Genomic DNA, 7,023 nt, shown 5'->3' with positions numbered 1-7,023 from the left:
GTAAAAATTTCCTCCTTTAAGTGAGTTCGTTGCATTTTTTTCTATTTCATTTATGGTCTAATATTACACTCATACACTTGGTCGAGGTCGTTTTTCAACGTTATCATACAACAGATTTTTCATTTCGATACCGCCTCCTATTATGTTTATGGATGCCTTTAATTTTATTAAGCTTTTCGCTAGGACCAACCACCTCTATTTTGTTCCTGATCATTTATCGCATCAATGGTTTAATTACCATCGTTCATTGTTGTGGATATATCGCTACTTCATGTTATATATTTACGACTTCTTTACTGTGTGCTCGTACACTGAACGACCTGCAACCTGTCAAGTAAGTTGGTGTTCTAGCGAACCACACATGCTCATGAATTCTCAATCTGAGCAGTCGAGCGAACCTCCTGCACGATGATAACGGCATGCTTGCAACTTCACGAACGCTAGCAACGGTTAGCAACTCCATCAGAGACATAAGTTTGGAGTCATACTCCTGATAGTAGGAACTTATGTTCCCGATATGCGACTACTGTTCATTCACCTCACTGGTACGCAGCAATCGTCGTTTCCTACCTTTCCAACAACAACCTAAACCGAACTTCAGCAATTTTAGTTTCACGATGATCTCTACTTTAATGTATATACTCAAATCAACTACTCCATGCCGCACTGCCAGGTGATTAGAAATGATTATGTTCATATTATCTATTCATTCACATGTATGAGTGAATGCTGCATCATCCGTTACCCATAAACACTATTCGATTACTGCAAATAATATTTTATTTCCATTGCACTGCATATAAGAACATAGAGTTTAGAGCCAGTCCCTCAAAGATACACTCTTGTTCATCACATTCAAGTCAGTCCCACACGCCGTCGTCGATAATTATATGCATTGGTATTTTTATAATGCCTTAATACGGTTTCGTAACAAACGAGGTTGAGCGCATATCCCTCTAACTACACAAACCACGCTAGGCTGCATGACCATAAAGGAATACGACTCCGCATATCTCGTCTCAGCAGTCATTATCCTGTTCCTCTGGTCATTCTACTAATACATATTTAGCGATAACTCAACGCAAGCGATAACGTACACTGACTTCTCATTCTATGATCATTATCAATAGTAGCACAGCAACGAATATCACCCGTTGATGCAGTCATCATCGAACGGCTGGATTATTTTTATTCCACATAAACTCCAGTTATGTAAATTCGAATCCACTAATCGCTAATCGACGCTATTCACTCTATTGTGGCTTGTCAAACCATCTCCATATTTCACTGTTCTTTATCCTCATATTTAGTCGGCACAACAGACCAATTGCCGTCATATTCTACCTCACTTATTTCATAGATCTGTTCCGCTATCATACGTATAAACAATTTATTACTCTATTTACACGATGTTTCGAGTCGCTCATACAAACATGTTATGTTATCATCCAGACAGTCACGACATAAAAGCATGTTATATTTCTTGTACGCTTACTAATTTACTCATAATCACATGGCAACATTTCCATTTTTGTCCGCATCTTGACAATACTCATGTAAATTTTTAGACAAGTATGACGCTTTCGTTTGCTACGCTCACCACTCACTTGACACTGTAATTTATACTAATTTATACTAAAATTCAAATACTCTTAAGTATCGCAGAAACTTCCCAGCCGGCATGCGTTAACGGCATTTGTAGCTGGCGAACTTAGCCGTCTGTTATACATCACTGGTCTGATGACGAAAGTTCGCTATCTCATCGACACTGGCGCAGAATTCAGCATTCTTCCAACAAATTCCAACGACCGACTATACGGGGCAGTTTTCAACTTACAGGCGGGAAACCGATCGTCATATACAGTGGGCGATATGTGTACCTGAACGTGGGTTTACGCAAACTCATTCGCCGGATGTTCGTTGTCGCAGTCATTTCTATGCCAATCATTAGTATAGACACGCCACGACATCACAATCTACTCATCGACACATGCAAACGGTGGTTAGTGAGCAGAAATACGAAATTGTCTGTATGTTTAACATTTTTTCCGGTTGTAGGTTATCCCCAATCACATTAAGGCACACTATCGATTCATACTACTAACAAATACTCGATAATTACCCCGAGAAACACCAAATACGACCAAAATTACCCTGTACAACCAGCAATGTTACGCATCACATCACGACTACAGGATTACCTGCATTCTTGAAGGCGCTCCGACTAGCTCCTGAAAAGCTGAGGTTGGCTAAGACGAATTCGACCATGCGATAGACGTAGGAATCATTCAGCCATCGAACAGTCCATGGGCATCTCCCTTGCACATGGTTCCTAAGAAGGGCAACGACGATTGGCGTCCTACTGTTGACAATCGGCTATTGAATGCGAAAACCGTTCCTGATCGTTACCCATTGCCCCACACTCCCGACTTGACCAATAGCTTGAATGGTACAACTGTTTTATTACAAATCGACCTGGCTAAGACGTATAGTTGAAATCCGACGGCTGCTGGAAGTATTCCTGAAACCGCCATAGTCACTCCTTTTGGACTCTACGAACGTTTGCGTATGCTTTTCGGCTTAACAAATTGTGTACAAACTTTCCAGAGATTCATCGATGACGTCTTTTGAGGTCTAAACTTCATACATACGTATGTTAATGATTGTTCGACCGCAAGTCTGGACAGAGAATCTCATCTCCAGTATTTGGACCTTGTCTCTGAACGACTGAAGCAACATGGCATTACTGTAAACGTTCAGAAATGTCAAACCAGCACCGACTCTATAGATTTTCTAGGACAAACTACTGATGATCAAGGCAACGGACCTCTAAAAAGCAAAGTGGTGGCCATTCTGTACTACACAGAACGGAATGCAATCAAGCAACTACACATGTTTAACCGCCTTGTAATTTTCTATCGACTGTGTATACAGAATTGTGCGTCTCTAATTAGACGTTTAATCGGCCAACTTCGTGGAGATGTGAAATCCATCAATTTGGATGACATCGCGAAAAAAGCATTCTCCACAGTTGATGAACTTGTCATCAAAACAACGTTGCTCCTACGGCAGGACACCAAACCACCCATTAGTTTCTCAGTAGACGCACCCGAATCGATAATCGAGGGAGTCCTACAACAATAGGTTAACCGCACCTGACAACCTTCGGGATTCTTCTCTAGTTGATTGTCAGACACCAAGTCGAGGTATAGCACCTTCGGTAGGGAACTCCTTCTTATGTATTTTGATGTACGATACTTTCAACACTCTGCTGAAGGTCGAGAATTCACTCTTTTCACCGGTCAAAAACCTGTCACCTCTTGAAACTCGTCTTCAGACAAGTACTCATTTAGAGAGTCTTGACAACTAGCCTGTGCCCCAGTTTTCCCTGCTATTGTTTGATTGTTGTTAGCTGCTGTCTTCCTGTCCATCTTTTAGTGTGTCTTATCCAGGATTTTGTTAGTTACTCATTTCTTATGGCGAGTCTTGTTGCGTCTCAGAACCTCCTGACATGTTGAAGTCAGTGCCTCATTGATCGCTTTCCAATTGTCCTCCATAGTAGTGTTCTTTCTCTTGATTGGACCTTGTAAGGCTTGAAAGCTGTTGTTAAGGGCTTTCTTGAATTCGTTGCGTTTGTTAGTATGTGAAGGGGAGACTGTGTTAGGGATTTGTAATGCTGTTTCTCTCGTTATCCAGTGCCTCAGTAGCCTTAGTATCATCTCAGCCAGGACCAGGTGGTGATCTGAAGCTATGTCAGCTTCTATCTTTGTTCTCACGTCTTCCACTTACCTTTTGAATTTTTCATTGATATAAATGTGAGCGATCTGGTTCCCTGTGGTGTGGTAGTGCGAGACTCATGTAGCTTCGTGTGAGTATTTATGGGGCAATATAGTGCAACCTATAACCATTTTGATGAATGCACATACATTTACAAATCCCAAACCATTTTCGACCGCTTCTGTCAGCCCATATCGTCCCTTGATATCTTAATACCTGTAGTTGTTTATTCCGACTTTGGAGTTTGAGTGTCCATTGAGATAACCAGGTCTTTTCATGGACAATTCTTCATGACGACTTCAGTCCCTCATAAAAATTATCTTTATTGTCTTTATTGCCATCATCAGTGAGCGCATAGAATTAGATAACGTTCTTTGTGATCTTGATATAACGGATTTTTCAAAATATTTTCCCCACTCTCAAGGTATGATACTAATACGTTGTAATAATAATACGTTATTACGACAGTGAGCCTTGTCATATTATATTTCAACCACAATTCACGACACAGAATAGAGAACCGGATTAACACTAGATAACATTCCGTTCAACAGAATTACAAGCAGCCACTCTCAGTGAGTCTGAGGTAGAAATCAGTGAAAGGAAAGGAAATATCATTCTAAATAGTCAGTAGGTTGTGTCTATTTGTCCATTCTCAACGACAATCCACAATATACCTTCAGTACCACATATCGGATCCCTTCTTCGTTCTGAAGGATGCCTCGGTGGTTCTGGGCCCATCGGGTTCGCACTCTATCAGTGCTTCACATGCTTCTTTGGACGGCACCAGTCTAACTCCTTGTGTATGGGGAGCATTTTCTTCTTCATGACCAAAGCGTAACAGCATCCCTAAAAAGGCTAATCGTCTCTGTCCAGCTTTGGCTCAATGGACTTCATTTAACCGAAACAGTGCCAGGTCTCATTTCCCCGTCTTTATAGCCATTCGACTAGCCCTTGCAGTTTCTCCTTGTGTCCCGGCATTCCATGTAACCATGTTAATTGTTGCCCTGGTTCTTAGAAAATATAGTGACTTCGTGATTTCCGAAGAGTCTAGGTTTACGGCGTGAGACATCCTGGCTTAAGCTAAAGCCATACATTGAGGTTGTTACCTGATTGAGCTTACCCCTTTGTGATGATTTAGTGTACTGGTTTAACAGGTGGGTATGAGGATGAAACAAAACCTTACCGTATCGGAGGAACGTATCAGTAAAAACATCAAAGAATCACAGGGTGAAAACATTGCTAAATTAACTTTCTATGGTGCGTCCCTTGTTGATGTGTACTATACATACTTAATAATAATAATACTTGACCTTGATGCTATTCGGTAGGGGTTTTATGGAGATTTCAGCAATTTTATGGTTGAATTCATGAGTCATTTGAAGCTAAACTACCACGGAAAACCTGCAAGCACTGGACGGCCGTTTCCAGGTTTTCCATAATGGTCTAGCTTCAATTGAATCATGAATTCAACTATAAAAAATTCGTTCACGGATTCGTAATGTTAAGTATAGATTGTTCAATTTGACGGACGATTTGGCTAAGGCTTAGTAGAATTTCATTAACACGCAGTTTTAACATGTTCCTGCTGAGCCACATCACAAAACACATCAGTCTGTCTAAGGAGCAATAGCAATAGTAAGGATATTTTATAGGCCATTATGTTCTGAAATGGACTAAAACAAAGAAAAAACATCAATAGGCGCAAAGGTGTTGCGAGTTAAGGAATACGAAACGAAATATATTTCAGCAAGGTACAATCCAATACAAAATAGAATTACCATATACTTTTATATAAGCCTCAGCCACCGCGTTTTTGCTTCATATGTGAAGTAGTAAGCTACACGAATGGCTCATATCATGACTACTAAAATTGAGACAATATTCGTCATACGTTTAAGTGAAATGACAGTAGCAGTATTGAAATGCCTTTTTATATAGTAACCCAAAATTGATTTCTAGATGGTTTCCTGCTTGTGCTTACATCTTTTTGCATTATTACAACATAGCCTTCTGTGTGCAGCGCGTTGGGAGACTGAAATAGAGACAAAGACCTGTTGTTATTGATAAGACACATGATGTGCAACCTAGTACAAACATTTTTATTACGTCACCCAAGCTTTTTGCATTAAGAGCACAATGATTGCCACTCTTTCGTCCACATGTCTACATAATTCCATAGTTGAAAGAACTTTCAAAATTGAAGCTGGAATGAGTTTTAACTATTCATGAAAAATTTAAAATCGAGTTGGAAAGAGTTGTCATAAGAGATATAATGTAACAATAACTCAAATGACCCCTCAGAGTTGTATTACTTTCGAAATACACCCGTTTATTTTTTTGACTTACTTGTTAGTCCGAGCTGCGGATTAACTAATTGTATTCGGCAATATTGCCAACAATTATGCGAGGCGGTAAATAAATTCACTAAATAAAATCACTATAACCCTTCAAAAGTGATACTGACCTCATTAGTTTTACTGGACACACCTAGCTGAAAGCGCTCTATCACGCACATGCACCAGATCACAAGTGGATACTCCGTGATACTCATCCCTTGCAACTGTTACCAATATTAGACATTCATTTTTAACTTCTGATTTGACTGGGTCGGAAGACTTCGATTACAAAGCTGTTACGTATAAAGACAATGTCAGAATTCGAATGCCTATTGCATCTCTAAATAAACAATCCTACTCGACATGCATGCATCACAGAATAAGCCAGGCGGTGTATATCCTTGAAACCTGTTGAACAACTTTAAAAATAAAAACTACCTGCAAACCACCATAAGGGACATTTTCAGCCTAACACTAACTATGCCAATGTTGTACAAGTCAACTAAGGATATGTCATACTGCACAGCTAAACATTTGAGATACAAAAGTCCGATGTAGTGAAAAGTTTCAGAGCGATACTGGGAACTATGTTGGCAAATAATCTTTCAAAATGCCCTCTGTGACCACCGAACCAACGGGAAAATGCTAGATGTGACAAATGATAACATGTAATATACATCTAATCTACATTTTTATCGAGGTACCTGTGGATCACATGTCCGGATTATTCAGTAACCCAATTAAGCTATGGAAAAGTTGCCGTCCATATTTTGTGGTAAGAGAGCCCAGTGCTATGACACATTGTCAATATTTTCAAGTGTCGGTTCTGAAGAACCACATTCTTTTGGCTTTTACACTAAAAGATAACGCACAGTATGCATAAATGTATTTTGGAACATAAATGGTT

This window comes from Schistosoma mansoni, chromosome 1 (genome assembly GCF_000237925.1).
Source record: "Schistosoma mansoni strain Puerto Rico chromosome 1, complete genome".
Lineage (NCBI taxonomy): Eukaryota > Metazoa > Platyhelminthes > Trematoda > Strigeidida > Schistosomatidae > Schistosoma > Schistosoma mansoni.
This window is presented reverse-complemented; position numbering follows the sequence as displayed.